Below are 11,260 nucleotides of genomic sequence, written 5' to 3' on the forward strand. Positions count from 1 at the left end.
CCACATTGCTGCACACCGAAAATCCATGAAAATAAAGCAAACTGACATGAGGTTAAATTATTAAAATAATATTTTTTATTCTTTTGTTATCAAAATGACAAACGCAAATTTTTATTTTTATAATAACCATATTTCTACCACATAAGACTACAGAGGCTCCGCCTAATACATATGTCAGATGGACCTTAGTCCAAGGCAACATATTTAAAGGAGACATAAGTTTTTTAGTGCTTATAGTATGTATATATATTTAGCCCAAAAAAATTAAAGATCCAAATATTTTTATAATTCTTGATTGCACTCTGGATGCAAAAATTAAAGATGCAAAAAATTAAACAAAATGTTGTTTAAATCTTGAGTCCAATTTGACAAATGGTGAAGAATTTGATATTGATGGAAAATATTTCTTTATGGAGTTACAAATTTTATAGAAAATGTTACCGGATGAAGCACACAAAGGTGAAAATCCATGGACGTCTATTCAAATAATGGAGTTTGCAAGAAGAATGAATATGTTCCCTAATGTGTTGATAGCATATAAAATTTTGTTAACGGTACCGGTTACGGTTGCTTCTGCATAAAGAAGTTTTTCAAAATTGAAGCTCTTGAAATCCTATCTTCAAAGCACGATGACTCAAGATAGATTGAACGGATTAGCAATTCTAAGCATCGAAAGTCAATTTTTACAAAGTATTGATTATCGTAAAATAATAGAGGTTTTTGCTTCAAAAAATGCATAAAGGCATCGTTTTAGGTGATATTTGTAGCCTTGTAGGTTTTGGTTTGTATTAGTATTGATATTGTTTGACTATAATTTCTTTTACATTTTTTTTTAAAAAATTATTTATGTTTTGTCTATTATACGGTACAAGTATAGGGACATAAAATTATTATCTCACCAGGACATTAAAACTCATTTTACCGGCTTTGTACCTACTGCATATTTTTGAAAGGCTTTTCTTTAAAAAAAAAAACCTTTTTTATGTGACATGTCATATACAACATATAAATTATGCTTATAGACAAAGGATATGCCACACAAGCAAAGACGTTTTCTTCATAAAAATCTTTTCGAAAACGTGTCACGTAGATTTTTTTTGTCCCGTGAGATGAAAATGGATGTCATTCTGAAAAATAAAATCTTATGAATGTTATTTCATTAATAAACGAATAAAAGAGTATTACGTAAATAATTTAGCCATGAAATGATGTATTAGCCCTGGGCAAAAACCGTCAGGTCGTAACTACAACTCCAGGTGCAGCAATGTTTGGAATCCTGTCAAGAAACATAGCCCTATCAGCTGAGTCGGTTGAAAATCGACCCGTGACAGCAATAGTGGCCGTGTTACTCCCAAACTTCTCGATCCCTCTAGAAATCATACAAGTGTGGTAAGCCTCCACAACCACCATCGTATCACCACCTGTGATCGATGAAACCGTCTCTGCTATTTGCCTACTCAGTCTTTCCTGCACCTGCAGCTTGAATCCATAGTAATGTACTATCGACTGCAAAAGGCACTTTTCAATGGGATTACACCCTTCAGGACACATGTATCCTATATGGACCACGCCATGAAATGGAAGCAAATGATGCTCACATTGAGACCAAAACGCTAAGTTCAACTCCGAATGCATCTGTTGATGATTGTCGGAGAATTCTCCAGCAGATTTTACAAGAGGTTTTGTGCCACAAGGGAAGCCATTCAACTTTGTGTTCTGAAAGTTCATCAACCAGTTCACGAAATGACCTGGAGTTTGTAGAAGCTCTTTCCTTGATGGATCTTCACCTAAAGATCTGAGTATTGAAGCTACTGCAGCAACCATTCCAGGGTTGGCTGCTACAAGCTCGGAAGAACAATAGGAAGGGCACCAACTTTTTGTCCTACAGTCCCTTGTTGGAATTTTCTCCACTTTTACACCTCTGAATTTCAAGAGCCCCATAAAGTCACCCCAAGCAAGGGCGTTTTCGTTTTCGAAAACACCTGAACTCGAAGAGACATGAACCTTTATCCATCCTTGATGGTTTGAGTCATGGGAGACTGAGTCCAGATTTGGGAAATGAATGTGCAAACACTGGAGTACAACAGCAACCCCAGCTGGATTGATTCCAAGGTGCAGAGCTGAACATATTTCATCAGCTAGACGCTGCGGATCTTGCAGTCGTTTTGCAAATACATCGGCTACTCTCGACAGTTTGCTTAATCCGACGACACGCTCGCCCGATGGCACGTAACCTACATGACTTGAAACGGGAGCAAGCACGACTCACAGTACGAGAAGAAATCGAGATCTCGAACAATCACGAGCCCACCTGCCCCCCTGCATGACCAACTTCATCATGCAAACCAACTTCGGGGAATAAAGCTCCCTGAACGATATCCTTCACTTTTTGTTTGTAACCTGGGAAATATAATGGAAAATCCTTGATCAAACACAACATTTATAAATACGCATGCATTGTGTACACATTGAATCTCGTACAAATGTATCACTGGCAAAAGAAACTTATATATGAACTTCAAGAACTTCATACAACCTGCATGATATAAACTAATCATGGGCAATTAGTATAGTGTAAAACTATATATTGGGGAAAAACAAAACACATGAAACGCACCTCTTGTCCCTTCTCGAAGTGCTTTGGCAACACGAAGAGGAGTTTTCTTAATACCTTCTCGGTTGATATCTTCACCCAAACTCTGCAACAGAACTTTAACAGCGTCTTCAATGGCCATAGTTTTTGGCTCCTCCTCCAAACCCAGGTCATTTCCACCCATTTCTGTTCCATTCTCGAGCTCAATACAGAAATGACACTCACCCAAGCCCATTGACAGAACCAGAGAATAAGACAATGAAAACAAAATTAATTCGAAATAAAAGGACGAACTAATGAAAACCCAAAGCTTTAAACAATCCGAAAATCAAGAAGACAATCAGAATGTAATCCAATTTTTTACGCGAAACTAATAAAATCAGATGGACAAAGAAGGAAAAAGAAAGATAATAAGAGAGAAAGAAGTAAAGCTAAGGAAATAAGGGAAGAGGTACGTAGGATTGCCGTTGGTCTATGGAATGTGTGGATCTTCTACTATGGTATTTATAAGGGGGAAATTAATAAAATAATGCCGAAATGATTTTCTTTTTCTAGAAATTCGAAATCTATTAGACCTGCCTGCCTCAACAACCACCTCCACAAGGAACCAACGCCAGAAAAAGACAACGGCGGTGGCACACTGACGAATGGAGGGGTTTAATAGAAATAAATTTTAGGGTTTCCGGCAACTGGCTTGTTATTAAATTATTAATTTTTATTTTACGAAGAAGATGGAGTTGAGACGAAAAAAATTGTATTTTTTTAATCTTTTTGATTAAAAAGTAAGATTAAAAAATACAATTATTTTGGGGTAAAGTATATAAATAGTCACCGAACGTTTAGAGCGCTTGCATTTTGGTCACCTAACTTTTGAATCTTGCAATACAATCATCAAACTTTTAGTTCGTTTTCATTTCTATCCCTTTCGTTACTTACCGTTAGTTTTTGCTAACGTGACAGTTAACTCTCTGACCACTCGGTCCTAAGATGGATCAAAGAAGAGTGGGAATCTCTCGTTGGTTTTTAGAATTCGACATCAGGAAGTGTTTCACACCATCGACCGACATCGACTAATCCCAATCTTCAAGGAGGAGATCAACGATCCAAGTTCTTTTACCCCATTCAGAAAGTCTTTTCCGCCGGACGACTCGTAGGAGGTGAGAAGGGCCCTTACTCCGTCCCACACAGTGTATTACTATCGCCCTTACCAGGCAACATCTACCTTCACAAGCTCGATCAGGAGATACGGAGGATCCGACAGAAGTACGAAATTCCGATTGTTCAGAGAATCAGATCGGTTCTATTAAGGACAGGTCGTATTGGTGAGCAAGAAAACTCTGGAGAAGAAGCAAGCTTCAACGCTCCCCAAGACAACAGAGCCCTCATTGTGGGGAGGGTAAAGAGCATCCAACGCAAAGCGGCCTTTCATTCCCTTGTTTCGTCGTGGCACACCCCCTACAAGCACCCCCGGCTCGGGGAGACCAGAAAACGCCTTTCGTTTTGCTCCCTTCGTCGGCCTTTGCCGCCTTCTTTAATAAGCCCTCGAGCCTCCTTTGCGCCGCCTTCCTCATAGAAACCGCCGGGTTGACCCCGAGGGCCGAATTCTATGGTAGAGAACGCTGTAATAATAATTGGGCCATGAGAGACCTTATTAAGTATTGCAAAAGAAAGGGTCTGCTGATAGAATAGGGCGGGGAGGCGATACTAGTTATCAGGTCAGAGAGACGCCTGGCCCGTAAGCTGGCCCCCTTAAAAACCCATTACTTAATAAGGATTTGTTACGCGCTATATACCGACGACTTACTACTGGGAATCGTGGGTGCCGTAGAGATTCTCATAGAAATACAAAAACGTATCGCCCACTTCCTACAATCCGGCCTGAACCTTTGGGTAGGCTCTGCAGGATCAACAACAATAGCTGCACGGAGTACGGTAGAATTCCCCGGTACGGTCATTCGGGAAGTCCCTCCGAGGACGACTCCCATACAATTTTTGCGAGAGCTGGAGAAGCGTCTACGGGTAAAGCACCGTATCCATTTAACTGCTTGCCACCTACTCTCCGCCATCCATTCCAAGTTTTTGAACCTAGGTGATAGTATCCCGATCAAACAGCTGACGAAGGGGATGAGCAAAACAGGGAGTCTACTGGACGAGGTTCAACTAGCGGAGACTCTTGGAACAGCTGGAGTAAGAAGTCCCCAAGTGAGCGTATTATGGAGGACCGTCAAGCACATTCGGAGAGAAGAAAGGGGGATCTCGTTGTTGCATAGCTCAGGTCGGAGCAACGCGCCATCGGACGTTCAACCGGCATCTTCTTTTTCTTCTCTTCTTCTTCTTCCGACTGAAACCAAGCAAAACCTAGAAATGAAACTTCTTCTTCTTCCAACTCAAACCAAACAAAACCCATTAATGAGAACAACCAAAAATAACTCGAAACAAATTATTTTGCAGAATATTGGATATAAACAACTCCAAAAAAAAAACTCAAACTCAAACAAAGATTTTTACATCATAATAAGTTTTGTTAAAATGATAATAATCTCTGTCAAAGAATGCCACTTGGTAGACCTCTTTTAGACTTTTGGACTTCAAGATTTTGTCTTTATACTTCTCAATGGTGCAGGTATATAAAAGCTTTGATGGATAATGGCCTTACTGTTCAAGTAAGTCAAACATGCAGTTATTTTCCGTGTAGTTGAATCTGTTAAAAAAATTACTTGTAGACATTTCACTTCACTGTGCATGTAGATTGCTATATATTCCATATAGTATAACTGCTAGTGAAGTGGAAGTTGGGGGTTATAATTCTGTATTGGTGAAGCTTAAAGGACAAAACACCAATAGCATATCATTGTTGGTCCTAAGTGGGCATTGATAGAGGAGGATTAGCAGTACTTAAAAAAAAAATACTTTGAACCTTAAACCAAATGAATGAGTTCACCAAATGACCAAACATGAAATGGTTGAGAGAAGTTGACTACACTAGCAATTTTGAGTGGTCTAGCCCTCATAAACCTACATCTTTACCTTGACAATCCTTGTCAAAGATTTCTACGCCCAACTTCATTAAACCAATAAAGCTATCGACCTCCATCAAGCAATTTCCAGGATGAGCTATTCATAGCTTAAAAACCCAGATTAAAATCTTAAGGAGTATTTTCGAACCTGAATCTCACGAAATTACAGTTGAATCAATGCGTAACCGATCTCTGTACACCCAAATTAAAACCCCCTTAATAATTTGTTTTATTTTTTTTGAGTTGTTTATATCCAATATTCTGCAAAATATTTGTTTTGAGTTTTTTTTTTGCAGAAGAAGACGAAGAAGAAGAAGTCTTATTTCTAGGTTTTGCTTGGTCTGAGTCAGAAGAAGAAGAAGAAGAGAAGAAAAAGAAGCTGCTGTTGCAACGTGGTCAGCAAAAATTAACGATAGGTAATAGTAGGGACAGAAATGAAAATGAACTAAACGTTTGATGACAATATTACAAGTTTCAAAAGTTGGGTGACCAAAATACAAATTTCCTAAATGTTTGAGGATTATTTATATACTTTACCATTATTTTAATTTTTTAATCGTCCGCGTAAAGGTTATATCAACTATTTTTTATTAAATATTTAACAGTAATATATTTTAAAGATTCATCATCTAAATAATCATGCTCTATAAAGATTTATTTTTTGTTTTTATCTTACGGGATATAAATGATCAATATTTTTTTATTAAATAAATGATCAATATTAAAATATTATTTTATTAGTAAATAAAAATATCTTATCGCGCATGTCACACACCGCAACACACTGAAATATACTGTTAATTAAATATTAGAAAGGTAAATTATACATTTAGTACTTATACTATCATTTTTATTTTGTTTTACTACCTAAATTCTATTTTTTAACGTCATTAACGACAATGATGATGTTTCATGACATGTCAATTTTTTTAATTTCCACATCATATTTTTAATTTTTCATCAGTATTTTAATTAATTTTATTCAACCAATTAAATGATGACATGTGTCACCAACTATGGGTTAAAATAAAAGAAAATATTTTTTTAGCATGAACCGTACATAAATCTCTTACATGAAATGCAAGGCACTCAACCATTGAGTTAAGCTAATCATTTGTTAATTTCATCATATTAAAATAAATGATCAATATTTTTTTGATTAAATAAATGATTAATATTAAAATATTATTTTATTAGTAAATAAAAATATCTTATCAATGGATGAGTTTACGGTGCATGTCACACACCGAAACATACTGTTAATTAAATATTAGTAAGGTAAATTATACATTTAGTATTTATACTATCATTTTTATTTTGTTTTACTATCTAAACTTTATTTTTAACGCCATTAACGACAATGATGATGTTTTATGACATGTCAATTTTTTTTTAATTTTCACATCATCTTTTTATTTCTCCATCAATATTTTAATTAATTTTATTCAACCAATTAAATGATGACATGTGCCACCAACTATGGGGATAAAATAAAATAAAATATTTTCTTAGCATGAACCGTACATAAATCTCTTACATCAAATGCAAGGCACTCGATCATTGAGTTAAGCTAGTCATTTGTTAATTTCATCATATTAAAATAAATTATGAATATTTTTTTGATTAAATAAATGATCAATATTAAAATATTATTTTATTAGTAAATAAAAATATCTTATTAATGGATGAGTTTACAGTGCATGTCATACACCGCAACACACCGAAACATACTGTTAATTAAATATTAAAAAGATAAATTATACATTTAGTAATTATACTATCATTTTTATTTTGTTTTACTACCTAAACTTTATTTTTAACGACAATGATGATGTTTCATGTCATGTCAATTTTTTTAATTTCCACATCATCTTTTTATTTCTCCATTAGTATTTTAATTAATTTTATTCAACCAATTAAATGATGACATGTGTCACCAACTATGGGGATAAAATAAAAGAAAATATTTTCTTAGCATGAACCGTACATAAATCTCTTACATGAAATGCAAGGCACTCGATCATTGAATTAAGATAGTCATTTGTTAATTTCATCATATTTTTTATTTAACTTATATTACTAGTATCACCACAAAATTAATATTTTTCAATGATTGTAAAATTCAAATATCATACAATTGAAATTAATGACCAAAAGCTTAGTCATTAAACTATAATACGAATCTATTTTTATTATATCAAACTTAATACTTACTTATATCATTATTAAATTAAAGAATAATTTTACTTTATTTGGAAATAAAAAATAATTAAATAGTTCTTTATATATATTTATAGAATTTATATTAAATTATTCTAAAAAGTATATTTATAATATTATAAAAATATTTTAACATATTTATTTTTAAAAATCATATTATTTATTTATTTAAAATAATATCATTTTTTAGATCATCTAATTAATTTTAAATAATATTATACAAAACAAAAGTGATAGTTGGTTGAATAATATTAAATCATATTATTTATAGAATTTGTATTAAATAATATTTTTTATATTTAGAATTTAATAAACTATAATGCAAATCTATTTTTATTATATCAAATTTAATACTTACTTATATCATTATTAATTAAAGAATAATTTTACTTTAATTGGAAATAAAAAATAATTAAATAGTTCTTTTTATATATTTTTAGAATTTATATTAACTTATTCTAAAAAGTATATTTATAATATTATAAAAATATTTTAAAATATTTATTTATTTTTTAAAATCATATTATTTATTTATTTGAAATAATATTATTTTTAAATCATCTATTTAGTTTTAATTTTTAAAATATTTCACTCAACGATTTATATTTTTTATCCACATAGATGATGACATGTGTCACCAACTAATTAGTTGAATAAAATTAAAATAAAAAATTGACATGTCATGCTACATAAGAATTGTTGTTAATAATTTAAAAAAAATTAAAATTTAGATACTAAAACAAAAAAGGTGATAATTTAGGTACAAAATATGTAATTTTCCCTTTTAATATTTACTTAATAAAATAATTTGATTAGTGGTGTATTTCGGTGTGTTGCTTTAGTAGTGTGTTGCAGTGTGCGATATGCGTCATAGAATTTTCCCTTAGTAATATGTTTTTCATTTTTTTAAATGGTACATTGATGTATGATTTTAGAATTTAAAATTTTAAAATTTTAGAATTTAAGATTTTTATAATTTTGGATTTATTGTTTAAAATATAAATAATTTAAATTATATTTATATATTAATTAAATGAGTATTAATATAAATTATTAAAAATGATGAATTAGTAGTATATAAAGGGTTTTTACCTAAAAACTACCTCCAACAAATCATTATCTATTGAATTAGTATTCTTTGATGAATATTTATCAAAATGTCACCTTTCTAATGAAGCGCGTTTTGTAAAACGTGTCTTAGGTATATGTGAAAAAGGCGCATTCAACCCTCGTAGAAGGGCTTTCTATAGAAGGGGCTTTCTATAGAATGTACCTTTCTCTCAAGTAAAACCATTCTGATTTAGGTTTAGGGTTAATAGTTTAGGGTTTGTTTTTTTAATATTTTATTTGTTTTTAAGGTTAAGTTTTTTTAAGTATTTTAAATTATTTGGAGTTCAATATAAGATCTGACATATTTAATTATTTGTATTTTAGTCCCTAATTTACATCATTTAATTATTTTTTACCTTAATTGAGTAATTTAAGATATTTCAATATATGACAATAAATATATATTTTTTAGAGATTGTGAATGTAAAATGTTAAAAGAACAAAACCAAATAAAATGTGTATAAATTCATTAATATTTATATGGAAAAATATAAAATTAAATAAAATAGAAGACCCTTATACAATAACATAAAATATAATATCAGAAATTAAAATAACATTAAATACAAAACCATGAATTAAAATACCAGAAAATATAATACCAGAAATTAAAATAATGTAAAATACAAAACTATGAATTAAAATACCAGAAAATACAATAGTAGAAAATACAATATCATATAATAAAACTATATAATTATGGTATACGGTCAAGAGATGCTAAAAGAAATGTACATTTTTTATTGTGGCCTTGGTTTCTACAATGCCCACATCTTTTAGGTTTTTTGACTGCTCTCGAATATCCATATCACAATGAATTGGAGTGGATTTTGGACGACCTGGTTTCTTTAATAAACTCGAATCTAGTATAATTATAAGTCAAGTCTGAATTTCATTTGGGTCTTTTTCATTACCTATGAGAGGAACTTAAATTTATATACCTTGAATACTTGCGAAAGCTTATAGACCGTATCAACATAACGCTTGTAGTCCAAATAAGAATGTGAGCAAGCTGCTATCACATGAGAGCATAGATACATTAGAGCTTGAAAAAAGCCACAATCACACAATTTTTCTTATAGATTTACTCTAAAAGAGTTATATTCAATCCATTAGAGAGGTATTGTCATATTGGACACACAAAATACTTCACGATTATAAGAAAAAATTAGTTACCAACATCCTACTTGATACTTCAACTTTCTTCTGTAGACATGCTACTAATCTTGGGTGATAAATATGGTCGTTTTACATCCAAGTAAGAGCTTCTCCCATGAGCTTCGCAAAAAGCTTACCCAAACAAAAATATGCCATTTTAACAAAAATAATTATAGGTAAATGGCAGTGTCCCCTTTAAGGTTGAATTGATAGTCTCAACTAAGGTTGTTGTCATATGATCATATCGATATCTCCTATTGTATGCACTTGTCTACATATCTTTGTTGATGAATCTGATGTAATTGTAGCCTTGTTCATTTTGCCTTGTAACTCTTGTAACATATACTCAAATATTTAGGTAAGAGTTTGTAACCTAAGTCATAGGTACTAGTTAGTGACAACTACAAGTAAATAAAATGAAAACGAGTAAGAAATGAAATTGATAAAAAAGTAACATACCTATACGTATAAGTAAGTGATGTTCATCATTCTTTTTAAATTTTCTATAGTAGTTTGCTGCAATATGTTGGATACAATAATAGTGTTGGATGCATAGAGGTTTCCACATTCTACCCAAAGAGTCTATTACTACTTTGATCCCAACTCTGTAATTTGAAATGATAAATATATCATCCCTCTTGACAAAATGAAAGTACAAATTTCTAGGGAAAAAGCTCAAGACTGTATATCTTCCCCTTAACTAGGGCAAATGGAATGAGAATAATGTTTCGATTACAGTCTGGGCAACTGCCAGTAATAAAACTTGCTTGTATTTTCCATACAAGTACTATCAATTTGGACCACCAGTTTCCAATATTTCACCGTATTAATACACTAAATCCAAAAAATACGATAAAATTGACATTTTTCTTAGAGCACTCTATCATTCTCATATGCATGGCCAGTTCAAACTCAACTATTATCCCAGGATTGAGTCATTGCATTAGATTAAAATAACTTGGTAGCTTGTTGTAAGATGAATCTCACTCCTTGAACACTTTTTTATAACGAAATTATATTTTGTCTTCCATGATTTTCTGTATAAGACGGTGTAACTATATTATGATTGTATAACAGAAATCAACATTAAAATAGCTATATGAGAGCTTACTTTGACCATAGGCATGATGGCTTGACAAATCATGTTGAAATCCAAGTTGAG

At 31.9% G+C, this 11,260-nt stretch overlaps 2 pseudogenes; one reads left to right on the forward strand and one right to left on the reverse strand.

Moving 5' to 3' along the window:
• Positions 1-1,206: 1,206 nt before the first annotated feature.
• LOC120158143 lies at positions 1,207-2,940 on the reverse strand (annotated as a pseudogene).
• A 627-nt stretch (positions 2,941-3,567) lies between these two features.
• LOC120158152 lies at positions 3,568-6,067 on the forward strand (annotated as a pseudogene).
• Positions 6,068-11,260: the final 5,193 nt, after the last annotated feature.

Source organism: Hibiscus syriacus, unplaced genomic scaffold (genome assembly GCF_006381635.1).
Source record: "Hibiscus syriacus cultivar Baekdansim isolate YM2019G1 unplaced genomic scaffold, ASM638163v2 tig00111308_pilon, whole genome shotgun sequence".
Classification (NCBI taxonomy): Eukaryota; Viridiplantae; Streptophyta; class Magnoliopsida; order Malvales; family Malvaceae; genus Hibiscus; species Hibiscus syriacus.